This window comes from Pan troglodytes, chromosome 17, assembly GCF_028858775.2.
Source record: "Pan troglodytes isolate AG18354 chromosome 17, NHGRI_mPanTro3-v2.0_pri, whole genome shotgun sequence".
In the NCBI taxonomy this organism is placed as follows: Eukaryota; Metazoa; Chordata; class Mammalia; order Primates; family Hominidae; genus Pan; species Pan troglodytes.
The window spans coordinates 77,806,132-77,830,182 of NC_072415.2; the positions used below are offsets into that span (position 1 = coordinate 77,806,132).

Below are 24,051 nucleotides of genomic sequence, written 5' to 3' on the forward strand. Positions count from 1 at the left end.
ATCTGTCAGATTAATTCCTCTCCTTCACTGTACTTAATATATTTTTGTATTTTAATTGGGAGTTTAAAAATATATATTTTAAAACATAAACTTCTAGTGAAGGGTAACATTGATAGAAAAAACACCTAAATCTTGTAGTTTGGTAAAATATAACAAAAGGAACATATCTATGTAAACAACCAAACAAGTATTGAAATTCAACATTACCAGACCCTAAGCATGATCACTTCACTCCACCCCCCAAATAACCAATATTCTGACTTGTCTCAAAATTCATTAAATTTGTATGCTTTCCAAATAGACATATTGAGAGGTAAAGCATTATTCTTTTAATATAAACAAAATCTGGCTGGGCGCGGTGGCTCACACCTGTAATCAGAGCACTTTGGGAGGCCGAGACCGGTGGATTACCTGAGATCAGAAGTTTGAGACCAGCCTGGTCAACATGGGAAAACCCCATCTCTACTAAAAAAAAAATACAAAAATTAACCGGGTGTGGAAGCACATGCTTGTAATCTCAGCTACTTGGGAGGCTGAGGCGGGAGAATCACTTGAACCCAGGAGGTGGAGGTTGCAGTGAGCAGAGATCACGCCACTGCCCTCCAGCCTGGGCATTAGAGCAAGACTTTGTCTCTAAATATATTTAAAATTTATATGTATGTGTGTGTGTGTGTATGTAAATCAAAAGAAATATTTGTGAGATCAGTGTTATAGAACCGGGCAGTAGTTCATAATTTGTAATGCTGAATATTATTTTATTCTATATCACAAATTCATTTTTTTCTTTAATTGTTGATGGAAATTTTATGGATACCAATTTTCAGCAATTAAGGGTAATGTTGCCGTCATAACATGAAATTAAGTATTTTAGAGTGCATACATTTTGGGGCACATAACAAGAAAAGGAATCTCTTGGTCTTAAATTGTGTTTATATTCAACTTTGATAGACACTGGTAAAAATTTTTCAAACTATTTGTGCCAATTACCATATGCAAGAGCAGTGTCTTTGCAGGGCCAAATGATGAGATATGTTTGCTCTTGTTAGTCTTTAAATTTAGCGATTCACTGTGGTGTGTATAGGCATCCCTTGCTTTATTGTTCTTCACATGATTGTGCCTCCCAGATACAGCACATTTTACACATTGGAGGTTTGTGGCAACGCTGCATTGAGCAAGTCTATCAGCACCATTTTCCCAAAAACGTGTGCTCCCTCTGTTCCTGTACGTCCCATTTTGGTAACGTTCTCAATATTTCAAATTTTTAAATTATTAGTATATCTGTTCTGGTGATCTGTAATCAGTGATCTTTGATGTTACTATTGTAACTGTTTGGGGGCACTATGAACCACTTCCAAATAAGATGGCAAACTTTTAATTGACAAATGTGTGTGTTCCGACTGCTTCATTCATCGGTCATTCCTCCCATCTCTCTTCCTTTCCTAAAACCTCTCTTTTCCCTCAGACACAACAATATTGCAATTAGGCCCGTTCATAACCACACTGTGACCACCAAGTATTCGAGTGAAAAGGAGAATCACATGTCTCTCACTTTAAATCAAATTTAGAAATGATGAAGCTTAGTGAGGAAGGCAGGTCAAAAGCCACGGTAGGCTGAAAGCTGGGCCTCTTGTGCCAAACAGTTAGCTAAGATGTGAATGCAAAAGTAAAGTTATTGAAGGAAATCAAAATGCTACTCCAGTGAAAGCATGAATGAAAAGAAAGTGAAAGAGCCTTATTGCTGATATGGAGCAAGTTTGAGCAGTCTGGATAACAGATGAAACCAGCAACAGCATTCCCTTAAACCAAAGTCTAATTCAGTGCAAGGCCCTAGCTCTCTTCAATTCTATCAAGGGTAAGAGAGGTGAGAAGGCTGCAGAAGAAAAGTTTGAAGCAATTGCAGGTTGGTTAATGAGGTTTAAATACAGAAGCCATCTCTATAACATAAAAGTTCAAGGTAAAGCAGCAAGTGCTGATGGAGAAACTGCAGCAAGTCATCCAGAAGATCAAGCTAAGATCAACGTTGAAGGTGGCTGCACTAAACAACAGATTTTCAATGTAGAGGAAACAGCCTTATATTTGAAAAAGCTGCTGTCTAGGACTTTCATAGCTGAGGGAAAAAGTCAATTCTTGTCTTCAAAGCTTTGAAGACAGGCCTACTGACTTGTTAGGGATTGAAGCAGCTGGTGACTTTTACTTGAAGCCAATGCTCATTTGCCATGGATAAAATCCTAGGATCTTTAAGAATTATGTCAAATCTACTCTGCCTCTATCCTATAAATGGAATAACAGAGCCTTGATGAAAGCACATCTGATTATGAAATGATTTACTGAATATTTTAAGACCACTGATGAGCTCTACTGCCCAGAAAAAAAAAAAAAAGATTCCTCTCAAAATATTACTGCTTATTGACAATGCATCTGGCCACCCAAGAGCTCTGATAGAGATGTGTAATGAGATTAATGCTGTTTTCATCCCTGCTAACACAACATGAATTCTGCAGACTGTGGATCAAGGAGTCATTTCGACTCTCAAGTCTTAATATTTTAAGAAACACATTTTGTAAGGTGATAACACAATAGGTAGTGATTAGTTTGGTGGATCTGGCCAAAGTAACTTGAAGCCCTTCTGGAAGAAATTCACCATTCTACATGCCATTAGGAAGATTTGTGATTCATGGGAGGATGTCAAAATATTGACATTAACAGGAGTTTCGAAAAAGTTGATTCCAACCCCTACAGTTGAGTTTGAGTTTCTTCAAGACTTCAGTGGAGAAAGTAGCTGCAGATGTGGTAGAAATAGCAAGAGAATTAGTATTAGAAGTCAAACCTGAAGATATGACTGAATTGCTGCAACTTCACTATAACATTTTAACAGATGAGGAGTTGCTTTTATGGATAAGCAAATAAAGTGCTTCTTTGAGATGAAACCTACTCTTGGTGAAGATGCTGTGAACATTGTTGAGATGACAACAAAAGATTTAGAATGTCACATAAACTTAGTTGATAAAACAGTGTCAGAGTTTGAAAAGATTGACCCAAATTTTGAATGAAATTCTACTATGGGTAAAATGCTCTCCAACAATACCATATGCTACCAAGAAATCATTCATGAAAGGAAGAGTGAATTGAGGTAGCAAAATTCATTGTTGTCAATTTTATAAAATTATTGTTAATTCTAATAAATTGCCACAGCAACCTCAACCTATAGCAAATATCACCCTGAAAAATCAGCAGCCATCAGCATCCAGGAAAGACCTTCCAGTAGCAAACTATATTAATACTTCATGGAGGTTCAGATGATCATTAGCACTTATTAGCAATAAATTATTTTTAAGTTAAGGCATGCACTTTTTTTAGACATAATGCTATGGCATACTTAATAGACTCTAGAGTACAGTGTAAACATAATTTTATATGTACTGGGAAATCAAAAAAGTTGTGTGACCTGCTTTATTGTGATATTTTCTTTATTGTGGTGGTCTTGAACTGAACCCTCAATATCTCCAAGGTATGCTTGTAGTAATATTTCCTTGTGGTTGAATTTGCACTTCGTTGAAGACATACAAAGTTGAGCATACATTCATATATTTTTCTGATTTTGTTCTAGTTTGAAGTGCTATATTTCCTCGATAATTTTTAAAGTAAATTATACCATTTGTAACTGATTTATAGAAGTTCTTCATATTTTATGGATATAAGCCCAGTATCAGGTATATAATTTTCTTTTTTCATTTGTTAATATCACTTTTTTGATGAATGAATTTTATTAATATCAAAATAGTCCAATTTATTATTCTTTTTATTATTGCTGAACTATTTCAGGCCCTATTTTTGAATTATTTCTGTGCTCTAGGTTCATGAAGATATTGTACTATTTTACCTTTCAGTTTTATAATGATACCTTACACTCTTAAATCATCTTAAAATGCACCTATAATTGATGTTTATGCATGTCTTAAAATAGGGATACATTTTTTAAAATTTTCCATTTGGAAGTGTAACTTGACCATCACTTCCCCTTTCTTACAGAACTAAGTCCGAATAAAACGCTTTGCTCCTCTGCCTTCTGCTGTGAGGGAGCATCTCAGATAGGAGCTGCTTTTCAGCATAGCCCAAAAGCTCCACGGTTCTGTCCTAAGGACGATTTAAAACAATTGACAGAGGCCAACTCACAGTTGTCAACATATTACAGCCACAAATAACATGGTATAAAAGCCATTGTATTAGGGTTCTCCAGAGAAACAAAACCAATTGTGTGTGTGTGTGTATGTTATTTATTGTAAGGAATTAGCTCACGCATCTTGTAGTCAGGGAAACTGAGAAGTCTCACAATCAGCTACCTGAAAGCTGGAGACCAAGGAATGCTGATGGTTTAGTTCTAATAAGTGAAGGGCATATAATGCAAGTCACAGTCAAGGACAGGGAAGACTGATATTCTGGTTTAAGCAGCCAAGTAGGGAGAGCAAATTCTTTCATCTTTTGCTCTTTTGTTCTATTTAGGCTTGCAGTGGATTGAAGGATGCCCACTCAGATTGGGGAGGACAATCAATTTTGTGAATTCCATAGATTCAAATGGTAATCTCATCAGCAAATACCCTCACAGACACACCCAGAAATAGTGTGTAGTCACCCATGTTTAATGTTTAATGTGGGTCCCAGCCAAGCTGACATATAAAATTGACCATCAGATCCATTAAAGACTTTAGGTTGTTAAGCGGAATGCCTTAGTAAAAACTGCCTAATATTTAATATGGGGTCTGTAGGTGTGGTACTTTTGAGAAAAAATGTATGTCCTTGACTTCATGGCTGGCTGTCCAGCACCATGGAAGCTGGAAATATGGTAAAATACATTTACAGTAGTGAAGCATTTGATGAAAGTCATTCTAATAGTCTTGTCGGAAAAAATTGTACAAAAAGTTTTGTATTTTTAAAAAAGTGATTATTAATATTGCTTGATTTGTAACGATTTCAGGTCTATGCATTTTCTTGTAAGACAGTTTTACTTGCATCCTATATTTAATATATAAATATATAGTTAAAAGAAAAACTTCAGCTGAATTAAATTTAAAGGATTTTAATTGAGCAATGAAAGATTTACAAATAGGGCAGCCCCCAGAATCACAGAAGATTCAGACACTCCACCACAGTCACGTGGTGGAAGAAGATTTATAGACAAAGGAAAGGGAAGTGATGTACAGAAATGGAAAGTGAGGTACAGAAACAACTGTATTGGGTATAGCTCGGCGTTTGCCTTACCTGAACACAGTTTGAACAGTCGGCAGTGTATGAGTGGTTGAAGTACGGCTGCTGAGATTGGCCAAGACTCATCTATTGTTACAGGCACATGCTCTTAAGTTAGGTTTTCAGTCTTGTCTACCTATTAGGTTAGGTTGCAGTTCATCCACAAAGACTCAAATATGGAAGTACAGAGTCCTTCTCAGGCCATATTTCATTCACTTTAACAATATATACAGTCATGCATCACTTGGTGATGGGGGTCAGTCCTGAGAAATGTGTCGTTTGGCAATTTTGCCCTTTCATGAACATCATTGAGTGTACTTACACAAACCTTGATGGCATAGCCTAATACACACCTGACTATAGGGTTTAGTTTATTGCTCCTTGGCTACAAACCAGGTATACAGCATGTGACTGTACTGAATACTGCAGGCAATTGCAAATAATAGTATTTGTGAATCTAAACATGTCTAAACCTAGAAAAGGTACAGTAAAAACAGGGTATAAAAGATAAAAAATGGCACATATGTGTAGGGCATTTACCTTGAATAGGTTTTCCAGGACTGGAAGTTGTTCTAGGTGAGTCAGGGAGTGGGTAGTGAGGGCATGTGAAGGCCTAGGTGCTAGCTTGCACTACCATAGAATTTATAACAACTAGTCTATATTTAGGCTACACTCAATCAAAAAAACATATTTATCTTTCTTCAATTATAAGTTAACCTTAGTTTACTGTAGTGTTTTTACCTTATAATTTTTTTTTTTTTTTTTTTTGAGATGGAGTCTCACTCTGTCGCCCAAGCTGGAGTGCAGTGGCGCGATCTCAGCTCACTGCAAGCTCCGCCTCCAGGGTTCATGCCATTCTCCTGCCTCAGCCTCCCGAGTAGCTGGGACTACAGGCGCCCGCCACCACGCCTGGCTAATTTTTTGTATTGTTTTAGTAGAGACGGGGTTTCACCGTGTTAGCCAGGATGGTCTCGATCTCCTGACCTCGTTATCCGCCTGCCTCGGCCTCCCAAAGTGCTGGGATTACAAGCGTGAGCCACCGCGCCTGGCCAACTTTTAATTTTTAACTTTCTCTTTTTTTTAATAATGCTTAGCTTAAAACACAAGCATATTGTTTAGTTGTGAAAAAATACTTTATTTACATTTTTATTATATAAGATTTTTTCTATTAATTTTTTTCCTTTTAAACGTTTTCTGTTAAAAACAAACACATACATTATCCTAGACCTACACAGTATCAGAATCATCAATTTCTCTGCCTTCCACCTCCACATCTTGTCCCAGTGGAAGGTCTTCAGGGACAATAACATTCATTGTCTCCTATGCTAACAATGCCTTCTGAAATACCTTCTGAAGGACCTGCCTGAGACTGATTTACGGTTAACTTTATACATATATGTATACTTATATGTGTATATAATTTATTTTATCTATATGGCAGTGGTCCCATGAGATTATAATGGAGTTGAAAAATTCCTATAACTGTGAACTCATAGCCATTGTAACATTGTATTGCAATGCATTACTTATGTGTTTGTAGTTATCTGGGTGTAAAAGGAAATATATATTAGCATTTAGATCATTTTTAGCATATACTTCATATTATTATATTAGCATATTTGAAGTATATGCTAATATAATAATAAAAGCATAGTACAATAAATACATAAACCAGTAAGAGTTACTTATTATTGTCAAGTATTACTCACTGTTCATAATGGTGTGTGCTATCCTCTTATACAACAGGCAGCTCAGGTTTCTTTACACCAGCATCACTACAAACACATGAGTAATGCACTGCACTACAATGTCACAATGGCTATGAGGTCACTCAGCTATGGGAATTTCCAACTTTGTTATAATCCCATGAGACCACTGTCAACTAGGCAGTCTGCTGTTGACCAACATGTCCTTCTGAGGTATTGAATGACTGTATCTTATTCTCACTGGTATTCTTTTTCATTCAGCTTCTAATTTCTGTTCTTAGTCCTCTGTGGTCCAAGTGAAAATATCAGAGTGAAGAAATTCTTTCTTTTAGTGGGGAAGTGGTAAAAATTTTTACTATTTGCAGTATTATTAGATGGTAAAAAGTACAATGTCAACTATATGTTTTCTTCTATTTGGAATTTATTGAAATTTTAGTTGATGACAAATAAATGCTCAATTAATAAATGAACTCTTAAAAACTCCATGTTCTTGGACATAGAGGGGAACAACACACACCGGGGCCTTTTGGAGGGTAGGGGATGAGAGGAGGGACAGGATCACGAAAAATAACTAATGAGTACTAGGCTTAATACCTGAGTGACAACATAATCTGTACAACAAACTCCCAAGACACAATATACCTATGTAATAAACTTGTACCCTTGAACTTAAAAGTTTTTTAAAAAACCACAAAACTCCATGTTCTAATCTCAGCACTTTGTGAGTCCAAGACAAGAGCATTGCTTGTATGCAGGAGTTCAAGGTGGCCGTGAGCTATGTACAGGGTCATTGCATTCCAGCCTCTCAAAAAACAAACAAACAAATAAACAAACCTATTACATGTTCTTTCTTATATTTATAAGATACAAATAATATGAATAATATACAAATATAGTAACCTATTAACTATGTTCTTAAAATAATGTATTTCTTCAATTGTCTATTTCTCTACTTAATCGGTTGGTATTTGAAAGTTATATAGAAGTTTTCAAATGTTATTATAGCTCATTACCTTTGCCTGTATATCTAATGTTTTTTGGTGTATATATTTTGATCCTGGTTTTAAGTACATATAAGATGATGGCCTTATATATTCTTGGAAACCACCGTTTTCAACAAAATTCCTCTTTTATATGTTTAACATTTTGGATTAAATTCTGGATAATATTTTCAGGCCAACTTAACCTATCACAGAAATTGTTTAGTACCTCTTTGTCCCCTGCTTATTTTTCATCTTTATGTCTAGTTATAGTTCGTGTTGGCCTCCCAGTTTTAGCTTATAACTGCTTCTGTGTTATTGTTATTTAATCTAAATTTTATACTATTTATTTTTAATAAGGAAATAGTCTTCATCCACATTTGTTGTACATATTATCATTTTATAAAAGTTTTTAGTAGTATGCTTTTTAAAATTTTTGTATTTTTTCAATTTTTGGGGAATTGTGATTTTTTTTATATTTATCTTGAATAATACATTTAACAAATGCTTTTTACTGACTTTTTAAAAAGATTTATCAGGAATAACTAAACTAGTTTTCTCTCAACTTTAAGAGTCAAGTGTAATTTTATTTATATATGTCCATACACACACATTTAAAACTGCAGATGAATTTAGAGCATGTGTATGTGTTTGTGGTTTTTTTGTATTTATTGCCTATCTAAGAGCAGAAAATGACAGTGAAATGTCATGGGATTGGGAAATAGAAATTGAGATTGATTACATTTGCGGATTATTAATACAGTTGATAGGACTATCCATATAATGTTTCTTTAATGAGAAAGGAGAGACCACCACCAATTTATGCAACTTTGAGTACCAATAACAATTTATTCTAATAACTATGTGTAAGAAATGCATGGTCAATATCAATGGTTCACAAAACATAGAAAATTATCTATATGTAGATTTTGTTTATCATGTAAAATGTTGATTCATTTTACCTTCCAAATAAATTCTTGTTAAACATTCTGAATTTAAAAATATATTTTCTATTTTATTTTTAAAGAGTATACATAATCTACACTGGGAGGCCGAGGCGGGCGGATCACGAGGTGAGGAGATTGAGACCTTCCTGGCTAACACCGTGAAACCCAGTTTCTACTAAAAATACAAAAAGAAATTAACCGGCGTGGTGGTGGGCACCTGTAGTCCCAGCTGCTCGGGAGGCTGAGGCAGGAGAATGGCATGAACCCAGGAGGCGGAGCTTGCAGAGAGCCGAGATAGCGCCACTGCACTCCAGCCTGGGCGATAGAGCAAGACTCAGTCTCAAACAAACAAACAAACAAACAAACAAACAAAAAAACAAACAACAGAGTATACATAATCTAGTTCAATCTTCTTTTAATACTAATTGTATTTAAACCTCTTAAGTGTAATTAGCAGGAGATTATAACTTTAATAAATAAAACCACATTAACATTTAGATAAGACAAAAAATGATTTTACAAAGTATAAATATGTATCAATCTAAATAAAATAATGTATATTATTATTAGAGAATATAGTGTTGTAAATGTATTATGCAAAGTGCATGCTTCATAACACAGTCAAATTATGAACATTCTAAACACATTTAAGAATATTAAAAAAAGTAACCTTGAAGAAAACACAGTACAGTAAGCTTTCTTAAAAATATAGTTAATAATATCTGTTATTTTCTCCAGGCTATTTTTTCATGTTTTAAAAGGTCAATTTATCAGAGTACCCATAAAATTTCATGGAATTTGGTGTTTCAGATTTGATAGTATTTTTTTTTCTTATTGAGCATGGCTGTATAAAATCTAAATTGACCTAAGGTATTTTGTCTCTGAATGAAGTTATTTATTGCAAGTACTTTTCTCTTATTTTGACATCTCTCTGCCTAACAGAAAAATCCACTCTACAGAAGTAATGGAAATAAACATTGCTTCCAGAAAAATAATTATAAGCCGTGGCTGGAATATAAACACCACATTTGAGCTGAAAAAAGATACAAATCTAAAGTTGACCTTTAAAATAAGGTTCAAATTATTTTAATATAACTAAAACACAAAAAATAGTCATTTTATCACTAATTTTAAGTACAATTTTAATTTGTTAACATTTTTAATGCACCAAAGGAGATAGTTTATTTAACGAAAGGAGATAGTAGATACAGAGATAGAAGATAGAGATCTTGGAAGGTTATAAGGTCTGCAATTATTTAGTTTTCTTAAAAACTGTAATGTCATATCTCTAAAGGAAAAGAATAGCTCAGTACTCTCTGTTTACTTAGAACAGGCATTTCATCAAATAAAAGTGTCACTATCATTTATCCCCAATTCTTTTGAAGTTGAAGAAATTATGTATTTATTTCCAGTGAAAATATTAGTAATAGACAAAGCAAAATTTTAAGTGTAATGATCATATTATACATTTGTATTACTTACATAAAGTAACATAATTAATTAAACCAAAAAGTGTTTAGAAATTATGATAGCTGTGGATTCAGATCATATCCCTTCAGAAAATGCCAAAATATAACTTTTCATTAACGTCACATTTGGATTTATATAACTGTTTTCACATTGGAAGTTATGTCACTTTCTTGAAAACGATGAAAAAGATGTCTGCATATTTCTGTATCCTCTTCATGAGCAGCTTTGTCCTTTGTGCTGAGTACTGCATGACAACAATCTCCCTTTTAAGCAGGTCATTTGCCCCAATTTTGTGGCTTAGAGCAAGAGTCTCGTTATTATATTACTTAAGTGTGGTTTATTTCCTGTCATATCATCTTTGCTTCCCCTTGAAATCAGAGCTGCGGAAACTGTGGGCTGAACCTTGGGGACACAGGGACAGCATTTGTGGCAAAGGAGCAACTTATTAAAACAAAGAAAAAAAAGATGTTCTTTTGTCCTTCAGGAAGATACACTTTGAAGTACTGCAAGGAATGTTAAAAACAAACAAACAAACAAACAAAAAAACTGGCCTGGCACGGTGGCTTATACCTGTAATCCTAGCACTTTGGGAGGCTGGGGCAAGCAGATTGCCTGAGCTCAGGAGTTCAAGACCAGCTTGGCCAACATGGTGAAACCCCGTCCTTACTGAAATACACACACACACAAAATTAGCTGGACGTTGGGGCATGTGCCTGTATTCTCAGCTACTCGGAAGGCTGAGGAAGGAGAATTGCTTGAACCCGGGAGGTGGAGGTTGCAGGGAGCTGAGATCACACCACTGCAATCCAGCCTGGGCAACAGAGCGACTGGATACGTCCCCACACAAAACTGGCTAGCTCAGGCGTGAGCTCCCCAATGCCCTCATGGTCCTAGGTGCCCATCACCTTGCCCAAAGGCCCTACAGAACTTCTCTGCAAATATTAATCATAATGGGCTCTTTGTAAAATAGCTTACAACGTTCCTTTATCCTTAACAACAAACTCTACAGGAAGCAGGCAGGGAGATATTAATATGCATGGTATGACTATATACTAAGAGATGAAAGAAATGAATATAAACTCAGTCTACAGCTAATGATGATTCAGCACTCTCTTATAAGGGCTAGAAATACATTTATCATAGTCATTGAATGGCATCTGAAAAACAGGCATAGGTAATGATTTGAAAAAAGTGTTTTCTCCATGTTACACAACCGTAACATTTCTTCATATCCTTACCCTTTCTTTCATTCCTCAACTTCTGTTATATTAACTATCGATACATTCTTTAATCATTGACTTCCTTCTCCACTCATCCCCTAATTCTGTTTCACTCATCTCTCTCACCTTGTGGACACTTCTGATTATCAAGACACTAAAGGTTTTTCCTGAATTTTCTGGTTTTGTTTGTTTGTTTGTTTTCTTGTTGCAGGAGCAATTGACAACAATGTACCCACACTTGCTTGAAACTCTGGCTTTCTCCTGCTGGTCTCTTCCACAATGCTTTAGTTGAGATTCCTTCTTAATAGACCCTTCCAAGATTCTTTCGTTGGGTTAATTTCCTCTTGCCAATTCGTAATAATAAAACTACTTTAAAGATTGGTACTTAGCTATATATATATATATTTCTCAATTCATTATTCACTCTCCCAAAGAATATACAAACTATGATTTCAATTTTTTCAGTTCCTTTTGAATGAATATCCAAAATGCTTCTCTAATGCTTACTTCTGTTATGATTTTTAGCTGTGTCTCAGAAGTGTCTTTATTTATTTATTTTTTGTTTGTTTGTTTGTTTTTTTAACTTTGTTAGTGACTTAGGGAGGAAATGTGGTAGAAAAAAGATGTTACACTCACCTGTGGAACTTTTCAAATCAAATTTGAAATCTAGAAAACTGAGTTGTAGGCACTTTTTTGAGATTCATCATGAACTTCTCACCTCAGGTTTTCTCAAATACTTAAAAGAAGTACAAATGGCTTTATTAGAAGAACAGAAAGGATTTAAGGGTTCCTGTAGTGACTTCCATTAGCTGCATTTAAACACCACTTGCTAAAAGTTCTATTTCTCTATTGTGAACAGAATTAAACATGAGACTATTCCATCATACTTTATCTTTTTCTCTAAAAATATAAGTTTTCTGTATACCTTCAGGATATGATCCATGTTTCTAATAGTATAACCCTTCTAAATCATTCACACGTTTCCATGAATATCTCCTGTTGTTACCTAACCATTTATGTTACTGAATGAAGACTTTCCATTACAACAGGCATTTGACTTCACTATCATTAAAGAGTTTTTCCTCACATATCAGAACCTATGGAATGATGCCTACATATAAAATAGTTCTTTTTTTTGGCTTTTGTTTTTAAATTTTGTTTTTAAGTCTGATTACAATTAGATATCTTGTAGCATATACCCTAGGTAATAGCTGTCACTTTTACCTTTTTTTATGTTGCAGTGATTTTTCATTCTTGGTTTTGTAATTACATGGCTTAAAATCCCCCAGCACCAGGGTTCCAGAAAGCTGATTACTCTTACTTGAGAAAGTGAAATCATTTTCCGTCTCCTTGGGTGAATACAAATCAAGTGGTGCTCTGGTTTTAAAGCTCTCTTGGCTTTTTTTTTCTCTCTCTCCCTTTTAAACTGCTTGCCTTGTCTCTCTCTTGTTACAGGTCACCTTCTGCAATCAGATGTTTCATTTTCCAGAAATATGTTCCCTATTACTCAAATACTGACTCACTTTCACCTTGTTAGCCTTTAAGTCTAAATTCTTTAATATCAAGTATTTTTCTAAATAACATTGTCATTTTTTACAGTAGCTTTCATACCTGAATATATACCACAATCACCCAGAAATCTTTAAGATATAGATAGATAGATAGATAGATAGATAGATAGATAGATTCCTGGAGATAAACTGATAGATGGATAGATAGATACATAGATAGATAGATAGATAGATAGATAGATAGATAGATAGATAGATTCCTGGAGATAAACAGATAGATAGATAGATTAGATAGATAGATAGATAGATAGATAGATGATAGATAGATAGATAGATAGATAGATAGATAGATAGATAGATTCCTGGAGATAAACTGATAGATAGATAGATAGATAGATGATAGATAGATAGATAGATAGATAGATAGATGATAGATAGATAGATGATAGATAGATGATAGATAGATGATAGATAGATAGATAGATAGATAGATAGATAGATAGATAGATTCCTGGAGATAAAGTGATAGATGGATGGATGGATAGATAGATAGATAGATAGATAGATAGATAGATAGATAGATTCCTGGAGATAGATAGATAGATAGATAGATAGATAGATAGATAGATAGATAGATGATAGATAGATTCCTGGAGATAAACTGATAGATGGATAGATAGATGATAGATAGATAGATAGATAGATAGATAGATAGATAGATAGATAGATAGATTCCTGGACAATACTTTAGGATTGTATTGAGACCCAGCAATCTGTATCTTTAGAAACCTTGGCCAGTGACATCAAATGAGAATCTGTCACAGTCCTAGGAGCTTGGATCTATAAATTAAAGCTAGAGAAGATAGTTGGTTTCCTATACATTATCAATTTGAAGTATTGAAACAGACAAATAGTATACAAGATACAAAATTTGACAATAAATACAAGCAAAAACTATTATATTTACAACAATGCCTTTTCTCATTTCCCTAGCCTTGGATTTTGCAACTACTGCTACACACAAAATTGACATCCCTCCACATTCAGCTCTCTCCCTAAGTGAGATCTATCTAGGTTTGACACAGGCAATATCTAAATATCTCTGGGAATTTCTGCAGCTAACTCTTGCCCTTCACTTGTAGGGCTCCTCAGACACCGAGTCATCCTCTCTGTTGAATTGCTGCTAGATTCAGTATTCTAGTGCTGACATTGAGATTTTGTGTTGGTTTCACAATTTTTAGTTCATTCTCCTAAAAACCTACACTCTAGTAATGGTGGCCTCACTTTTAGTTGCAGCCTTATTTAAAAAGCATGTGTTCCAGGTGGAGAATTTCTGTTTCAACTTTGATCCACAATCTGTTTCTAGTCTAATATATACATAAGTCTTTAATACTACTTCAAAGTTAGAAACTTTTAGTTCCTTGTGCAATTTCCATCCTCAATCTTTATTTCTAATAATAACCTGCCTCTGCAACCAGTTGTTGTGTTTTTGTCTACAAATGTTCTGTCTGCCTGGGCTTAGAAAGTGTTTTGAAACAAACGTCTTGTATTGGACCTTCACAATAAACACTGTCTAAACTGCCATTAGTTTAGGTAAACTCTGTGGCATTCTACCTTGCCTACTTAAAATAACCTCTGCTGTGAGTCTGCTCTGGCCAGCAAATACTGTCTTTGACCAGAAGATGATGTTAGTGATATTTACTATCTTTTTCTGGAGGTAAACTCTGATGCTAATTAGCCAGGCGTGGTGGTGCATGCCTGTAATCCCAACTACTGGGGAGGCTGAGGCAGGAGAATTGCTTGAACCTAGAAGGTGGAGGTAGCAGTGAGCTGAGATCATGCCATTGCATTCCACCCTGGGCAACAAGAGCAAAAATCCATCTCAAAACACACATACACACACACAACAACAACAACAACTATGATGGTTTTTATTGACAACTGTGAATATATTAAGAAAACTTGAATGCAATATATATTACTTGTCTTGCACATTGCATAGCCTTATGAAGAACATGTTTCTAAGAGCTCTAAATTAAGTAGTTCTTAATCTAGATTATGAGATCCCTTAGGGAATGCAAATTGAGTGATCAGATTAATGGTAATATAGAGGGATCAGCTATAAACCAATCTCACATATAAAGACAGAAAAATATAATTCAAGTCAGTTCAGTAACAGGTGTAAATGTCAACAACTTATTCCCTCATGAAATTATTAATAAAGCTGCTCTTGCTTGGTTACCATATACACATCCTCAGTTTTAATGGGCTAAGTTTGCAACAGATGCTCGCTGTGATAATGTAGGGTTGAGGCTGTGAATAAACTTTTAAGGGGTTGTATGACCGCACAACCAATGACTTCATTATCTTTATTGCCATGTATTTCTCATGCATATATTCACTTTTTATCTGGAATGTAAAATAACATGGAATTTAAGCAATTACAGCTCTCATAAAGACATTTAAAATGCTTTTTTGGTAAAGTCACTAAAGCAAATTGGCTTGCTGCTTAGCAACAAAGATTCAATACTTAATGAAATAACAGGTGGCAGGCAATCATTTCAAAGGAGAAGGACATGACTAATAGCATAAAGATAATTGATTGCATGGATCTGAGCCTTTGATACCGTCATGGAAAACACTAATCATCTAAGAATTTTTATAAAATATATTTTCTATTATGGTTCTATGTTGTGTTATAAAGCTGATAGAAATTGAACAAGTAAAGAGAACTCTTGTGGGAATACGATACCTTTAACTCCATGGCCCAAAGATACAGTAAAATATAGAATAAGGATATGGTAACATTAGCCAAACAATTTCTTATAGGAATATAAGTAAGCCTTTGAGTGGTAATGTTGCTATTCTCAAACAGCATCATATTTATACCTAGCAATGGTTTAAGGGAAGTGGTATGCCACTGATTATGCACAGCCTTTTCCAAATCTCCTTCATGTCAATATTTTGAAATGAGCCCTGTGTATGTATTCATACCATGGAAATGGACCATGCTATAAAATAGTACACACACACACACACACACACACACATCTATCTATATCTATATCTATATCTATATCTATATTTTAAAGACCACTTGCTAAACATTTACCATGACACTCTGTAAGGTGAGTAAGGTGAGGTGCACAGAGTAAGGATTTCCTGACCTCAATATACATGTGAACAAAGGATTAAATTTTTGCTCCCTGTCTCCAAGCATTCATACTATATGCTTACTACTTTGGCTCCTTGGAGATCTAAGAACAAGTTGGAGGAGTGTGAAATGGGTTAGCCATTTCACATTGCCTTCAACTGGTACTATGAGGGAGCAGAGTTCTAGTCCCAGTTAGTGCCCTTGAACATGTGTAGGAAACACACAGTAAGTAGATAACTTTGCTAGAGGAAGCCCATTCTTCCTGTATTCAGATGACTGGAAAAAGTGTTGGATAAGATAATTATGTATCCTGCTCAATTACAGAAGCTAAATTGCATCTTAAATGCAGTGTGCTGATTAGCAAAATGTAGTATTCTGCATATTAGGTATTAAAGTATAGAGCAGCAAGCGTTCCAGAGGAATCTGAGAATCTTAACCCAATCTCCAAAACATCTCCAGTTGCATGCTTCATGCCTGAAGATCCTAGATATTCATCGTAATGAAGGGTCTGTAATATATTGAAAATTGAAGGATAGCTCCTTAAGTATCCTGACTGATTTTATCAATTATTATACTTTTTTGAGGTCATAAAATGAAATGCTGGTATAATTATGACTTAAGAGCAAAGTTGGATACAATTTCTTGCATGAGTTAAAGTCAAAAATATTTCTCAAAATGAAATTGGCAGCCAGCCAAGTTGATTCGAGGAGACACATATAGACAAGGAAGCTCTAAACCAGGAGCATATGAAACAAGATATTTTAACAATTAATGCCTTGTTTGAGTTCAAGTGTTTGGCCTAATATGAAGTGAATTGCAAAGGTAAAGGACTAAGTCTAAATATTACAATTCAAGTCTCTGTCAGAGGCAGTTAACTAGAAGCACTTTATTGAAATAGGGTCTTTCATGATTGTTTAGCCCCATGAAATATTTTGGGTTTATTCCTTGTGTTAGTCTACTCAAACATTAGTCTGCAAGTCTCCTTTTCAATATACCTCTTTTTCATCTGTTGTTTCTTTTACCTACTATTCTTTGCCCATGTGATTATTCTGTCCTTTTCTTCAAGCCACTTGATGGTAAAGAATATTTTATAAAGACTTCAGCTAAAGAAGTTAAATATTTCTTGAAAATTAAAATGTTTTAAGTCAAAGAATACCTTTTATTTCAGTAGTGGTGATGATAACTGAGGAAGATTTGCCTACGTACCAGTGTGCAAATGGTTTCCATTTTGTCAATTCATAATCGTATCCTGTGTTTATTAATAGGGATGTTTGCTCAACTTCTATGGTTACATTTTATTTTAAATTATTTCTTTACATGTAATTAAGAAAGTAAATGTATATGTTTGTAAACATACATGATATATATGTTTCATCAGATATGAAAGTAAACATCTATGATTTTTGAAAAAAATCAATGAATGAGCCTGTAAAATAGTGAGACTAATAGCAAAAATTCAGAAAATAGTCTCTTTTGCAGTTTGAGTTTGTCTGTGTATTTCAAAGTGTTAATAAGACTGAGGGTTAATGTGACTTTTCCAAGGTTTATTGCTTTCAGAAGTCAATGAGTTTCTTTTCTAAATCTAATTTTCTGGGTGATAAATTGATGGGTATTCCATGTACTTTTTCAGCATCTTGTTGGCTGTCTTTACACAGATTCAATATTTAATGAGAGATCAATACTTCCAAAGTACATTTTCTTTTACTTCCTTCACTTAGGAGTCTGGGTAGCTACCAAATCACGAATATCACCAAAACCACAATCTCCATCATCACTCAACCAACAGGAATCTCCTGAGAGCCTGCTTCATGCTTAGCACTGTGAAACTTGCATTGAAAAACAAAAGCACAAAAGAGAATACAAAATGGTTTTATATTATTGGTAGGAGAGTTATCAACATAGCAAAGATTAATAGAGTATAATGTGATTGGCGTTTTACAGTCAGAGAATTTTAGAATTTTTGATCTGCCTCTAACACACTGGTTACCCAAACTCCCCAATTAATAAAGTCAGACTTGCCAATTGGCACTGGAGAATTAAACAATGTAATACATTTAATTATGTAGATTGGTGCCTGATATATTTTAGGTGCATGCTTAATGGTAAGGTGATAGTAATTACTTTGATTAACTGATGTAACTATATATTGTAAATATAACCAAATGCTGAGAGAGAAACACGGCTCCTATATCTGAACCTGCCATTTACAGGTTTGCTTATTTTTGTCATGGGCGAGTCATTTAGCATCTTAGATTTCCAATATTCCTCCCTCTAAAGTCAGAAAGAGGAATAATTAGTTGACCTTTAATATTCTACCTAGTTGTGATAGTCAACGATTTCATGCATATTCCATTACTTGTAAACAAAAGCTTATAGGCATTAAAGACTTTAGATGGCTGTGTGTGTGTGTGTGTTTGTGTGTGTGTGTGCGCGCGCGTGCATGTGTACGTTTTAATTCCATTTGAGTTTCTATTCTAAGCTGTGAGCTTGTCTCCAGGATAATGCACATATGAATTTATGTGCACAGATTTTGAATTGAATTTCAAGCCATTCTAATCTTTGTAGTTCACCTGTAGCCCCAGCTCTCAGGGCGAAGACCTGTCCTCTCTGTTAACTGTCTAGAAGTGAAGAAAATCACTGGTGGCTGATGTCTGGAATCTGCATATGCCTTTTTAACATTAATTTTCAAGGCAGTTTCTCAGACCAAAATGTCCTGGCTCCTGTTGTTCTACTTTGTCTTTTAAGAATATGCCCAGGAGGCCATAAGTGCTTCATTTTTTTTCTCTTTTTTAATATCACTACATTGCATTCTAACACAGAGTATTCTTCTTCTCCAGAATGTCACAACTGAAAATACAACAAGAAAGAATTCCTCCATGTTCTCCCTCTCTTTCAATTTCGTAGATCTCATTTGTTTGTTTATTTTGATGTAATTAATAAAAATAATTGAAGAAGCAGGATATGAACATGACTAAAAGCATGAAATTACAAAGCCCAAATTGATGAACTTCTACACACTGGTGTATGTTATTGAAAGCGTTTGGATTCTGTTTGTTTTTACTTAGGCTGGAGCTCACTAAATTGTCAGTTTTCTTTTGATTCCCTGACCTTCTGTAGATTATGTTAACCTCTTTTTTCAGTTAGCTACAAATAATTAAAGTAAGATCTTCAATTACAAAGATTTAGTGTGTATGAATAAGGCAAGAGGGCCAAATGCAAAATTTTACTTATATATTCAAATTTAATTCTTTTTAAAATTCTTTATTAGATCAGGTTAAATCAGTGTTGAACGTGATACTGGCATATCCTCTTTTGATCCATAAAGTACAAACCTGTAGTTTTCTATTGAAATCATCTATATTTATACAGCTCATCAAATACTCAGAGGGATAAACAAATAAAGAAAAAATGAAAAACAAAGGAAAAGGAATCAAGTATAGTTTCTTAAACTTAAATGGTTGTTTTAAAAAACTGTAACAACTTATTTTTGTCAATGGAAAGAATGTGAACTTTTATTAATATTCTCTTTTCAAAATGCTTCTAACATATATGACTCATTTAATATTACTATTTTATATCACTTTCTTAATTAATTGCCTATTTTCCACTACAAAAGCTCATGAGCATTTAACAATAGATGCAAAGCTCTATGGTGATCATTTCACTTGTATTTTTTCATTTAATTTTCACATCATCCACATAGGACATGTACTATTATTGTCTCACTTTGGATTGCTGGTAAATGAGACAGAGAAAGATGAGCCAACCTGAAAAGATCACGAAGTAGTAAAAGATGGAACTCATGTTGAGCCCACTCCATCTCTCCACATAATCATCACAAACACAATAACCCGTAACCGAAAGATTGAGACAGAGGACTGCAAGGTGATGGTTTGCAAAAACCTGAATTCCAGATGTCTCTTTCCTTCCTTTTCTCCCTCCTTCCTTCTTTAACTGTAAACTAACTGCACTCAGAATATACAACTGACATTTTAACTCATCCTCTGATTTTTTTTTCTTCTATGTAAAGTAAAAATCAAATTCCATTTAGGAAAAAATGATAATCAAAAACTGTACATTAAAGTAAATATTTCCACTAAAATAAATGGCTATCACTGAATGCATCCAGTCTTCACTTGTGTTTTAATTTCACAATGACCCCTTTGCTTTTTTTTTTTCAAATTTACGTTTCTTTGTTTTCATGATCAAGTTTAAGCTTGAACATTTTCTTACACTGAACAGCTGTTAAATGTCTGTGTTTGCAGACCAAACAATTGTCACTAGACTGACTATATAGCCTATACAGTAAGAAGGAGGAAATGCTCAACAGAAATTAATCTGATGCAACATTTCTGATGATTTTTTTCCACCAGCCTATCTAAGAATTTGTGTGGCAGGTATGCAAAAATCAACTTCTAGCAATCAAATACATAAACTAAATAGATTCCAAAGGGAAAGTATAATCAATCTATCTCAAATAGAGTAAGTGGACTAATAAGCATATCATGAGAGATGCGTCTAAGATTCTTTAACATTCTTCTTTACTTCAGAATGCCAGCTTTACTGGGAATTAATATCCAAACATCAGGCAGCTATTGCCTCCAACAACAATAAAGCTGGTATGGCTTTCAGTTTAACATCCATGATATGCCTCATTAAATATATTTCATTTTACTGTCAGATTTTTTAATATGTCTCTGAGCACACTTCATAATTTTTGAAAGATATTACGAACTGATTTGTTTCCCAGAAAGCATACTTTCCATGGATAATAAGAATCATGATGCATTTTTATGACTTTATGTGTATTAATCAAGAGCTTTTTTTATAATGGAATTTTCCGTGTTCCCAATTCTGCTTCACATATGCTAAGACAATGACAAGTTGAAGTCAACTTCTAACATTAACTTTAAACACAAAATATCTTAAGTGCATAAATATATTAGCAACTTTTTATATTGTAGTAGAAAATCTATTGAACTTAGTGGAGAAATAAAGACTTTCTCCCTCAATGTATCTATTAAGAAGTTTGGTTTCATGAAATTTAGTGATGAACTGTTACATGGTAAAAAATCTTTTAAGTGTTAAAAAGGAAAAGCCACAAGGGTTCTTAAAATATGAAAGAAAGGAAACATTCTAGATATCTTATGAAGATTATTACTTGGATATAATCATAATATTCAGATAAGAGTTACTGACTATATATGCATATCTGTGGAGACTCTGCCTAAAAATTTGAATACATTATAGATATTTAAGTAAACATTTTACTTTCTGATCCATTTCACCTATTGTCCTAAAGAAGCAGAAAGGTTAAAGACCTGCTCAGGTCAGGAAATGTTTGCCAGCCTAATCAGAACTGTCACCTGCTCCCTATTACAACTCACTGTACCCTCTGAGAGTAATAGGTTTGCTTATTTTCTCTTTCTAAATCCACATGAGATAAGAAAACAAAACAAAACAAGACAGTCTTTGGAGTCACAAAGGTTTCATGCAAAATTGATTATGGTTAATTTTAATTGTCACATAAGGTATTTTCAAATATGTCCCCTTCTTCAACTGGTATTATTGTTTGTTTGTTTGTTTTTTTATTGTTTACCCAACAAATATGACTATCATCTTTGTTATAGTCAGTAATTCCAAGTGTGCTGGCAGAGCCTGGAAGCCATAACAAGCAAGTGTGAGAAGTAATTGAAGGGAAGAATAAAATTACACTCTTCTAGCTCCAGGATCATGGTGGGTAATAAGAGAATTAGACATTTTTACTTCTCTAGGATCTACCTTTCACACCAAAATGTCTCTCTGAGTTTATAAAAATATAAATAAATGAACCATTCATATACCATTCTGAAATAAAACAAGCATGTTAACAAACACTGTTAAATGTAGAAAGCATTTTAATACCATTTTTAGGGAAAGATGGAGAATATTTTGTGAATTTGGGCTATAGAATTAATACTGCTTGGAGAATTTCCTCTCCATATGAATGGGCCAGTTTTTATTTTAATGATTTTTTTTTATTTTTAAAATACTTTGATGTAAGCAACTGTTGCAAAATAAACTCTTAAAAACAACACAATCATTTCACTTTATTTTATTTTTCTTTATTCCAATAAGCCTTTTTACTCCTAACACAACTATTTTATGATTAAAATTAGTTACTTCTTTTTTTTACTGAAAAAATAATTCAACTTAGCTGTTTACAAAGAAGCTGTTGTGTATTTAAATTAATTTCACTGATTTAAATATAATTTACAAAGGGAGAAGCAAGAACATTGAAACTGAAGTAGTAATGCTTGGTAAGAAATGAATGGAAATTTTATTTCAAACAAGAAATCTACAAGATGTAGTGTTCATGTTTTGTTACTTTCTGATCTACACAAAATTCATTACATTTTTGTTTTCCAGTATTATATAGCTAGGTTTCCACAGCAGTTTTCTACAATGGGAGTATCTTGGGAATATGATTCTTCATTATGTATTCCTAGATTTTCATTTAGGCACAGATTTTATTCCTACATGCCCCTGAGGACTACTCTGATTAGCTCTGAGCTCATTTTTTAAAGAATATGGCAGGAAACCAGCAGGTAAAATCTTAAAATTGCTATGGCAATGCCTTTCCTTGCTCTTTCAAGGTTTACATTTTCTAAAGGAGGCTGAATACCAAGAGTGACATCCACACTGTTTTCAGATCACTTGTGTTAGTATTCAGAAAGGAGACTGATTTACCATGTGTGGGCAGTCCTTCCTTATGTTTCCACAATAGTCTCTTAAAGAGTGGGGCTGGTATTTTTAACACTATCCAATGAATGCCTTCCTTTAGTATGTTTACTGCAGAAAATAGACTGCCCCAATATACACAAAGCACTTTCAGAGCTCCTCCCTGCTCTATTTTGTATAAGGATTTGGAAGACTAGGTCCAAGACTCAGTTCTCTCATCAAAGAACAGTATGGCTGTGAACAAAAGAGTTAGCCTGCATATTTTAGTTTCTCATTGGCAAAAGAAGCAGAAAGGATGATGTCGCTAAGGTCACTTCCAGTCTTCCAACATTTTGAGACTTTTAGCTGGAAAGATTTGAATATGAGAAGCTTCTTTTTCCATCTCTTCCAAACCTTATCTTATTATCAACAGACTGTTTAATTGAATAGGATAAAGAGATCCATGAAAATTTTATGTCAAAGAGGGTTATAATGGCAATCCCCTTTCCCTTGGTGTTGGTAGGTGGCAGTGATGAAATATACAAATACCATCTTAGGGCTTTGAACCACCAACTGATCAAAATCAGTCCCTTGACTCCTCTCCTATTGTCTCCATGAGTCACTGCCCATATTAGATTCTGATGTAAGAATTAGTCACAGTGAGACATTCAAAGGATGTTAGAAAATGTAACCACACTAAGCACTGATAAATGTGTATATACATGGCATATTATATTTCCTTCATAAATTTAATGTGATTAATTGTTGAAAGACATAAAAAGGATTTAGGTCTCAGGAAAAGAAATTATGCCATTTTATAATAAATTTCTGAATCCAAGATGAACCCATTATGTAATAATTGATATATGTTAGCAATTGAACTGAACAATATTTTTGTAATTTCCAGTTTGCATTCTACAAAAGACTAAGCTCTACCTGTAAGTATTACAATGTCTACGTTTTAAAGTTAAAAGGAGAGAGAAGATGCAAGAGGATTTTACTTGCATGAAGGAGTGGAGGATAGAAACTTAGTTAACAGCAGGGATGAGAGAAAAAAATGATGGTTGGATGTTGTGAGAGAGCAAAGAAATGGGAAGGAGAAAAAAACACACAAGATGGAGGG

The 24,051-nt window shown here is 34.2% G+C and overlaps 2 long non-coding RNA genes across 2 annotated transcripts in view; one reads left to right on the forward strand and one right to left on the reverse strand.

Moving 5' to 3' along the window:
* LOC107969521 (uncharacterized) overlaps positions 1 to 7,019 on the reverse strand; it is an 87,653-nt gene extending 80,634 nt beyond the window's left edge. Inside the window, exon 1 of the long non-coding RNA XR_001711404.3 lies at positions 6,951 to 7,019. This is a non-coding gene — a long non-coding RNA (uncharacterized LOC107969521). The remainder of the gene's footprint in view (positions 1 to 6,950) is intronic.
* LOC134808625 (uncharacterized) overlaps positions 1 to 24,051 on the forward strand; it is a 380,342-nt gene that overhangs the window by 238,802 nt on the left and 117,489 nt on the right. The gene's annotated exons all lie outside the window — the stretch shown is intronic.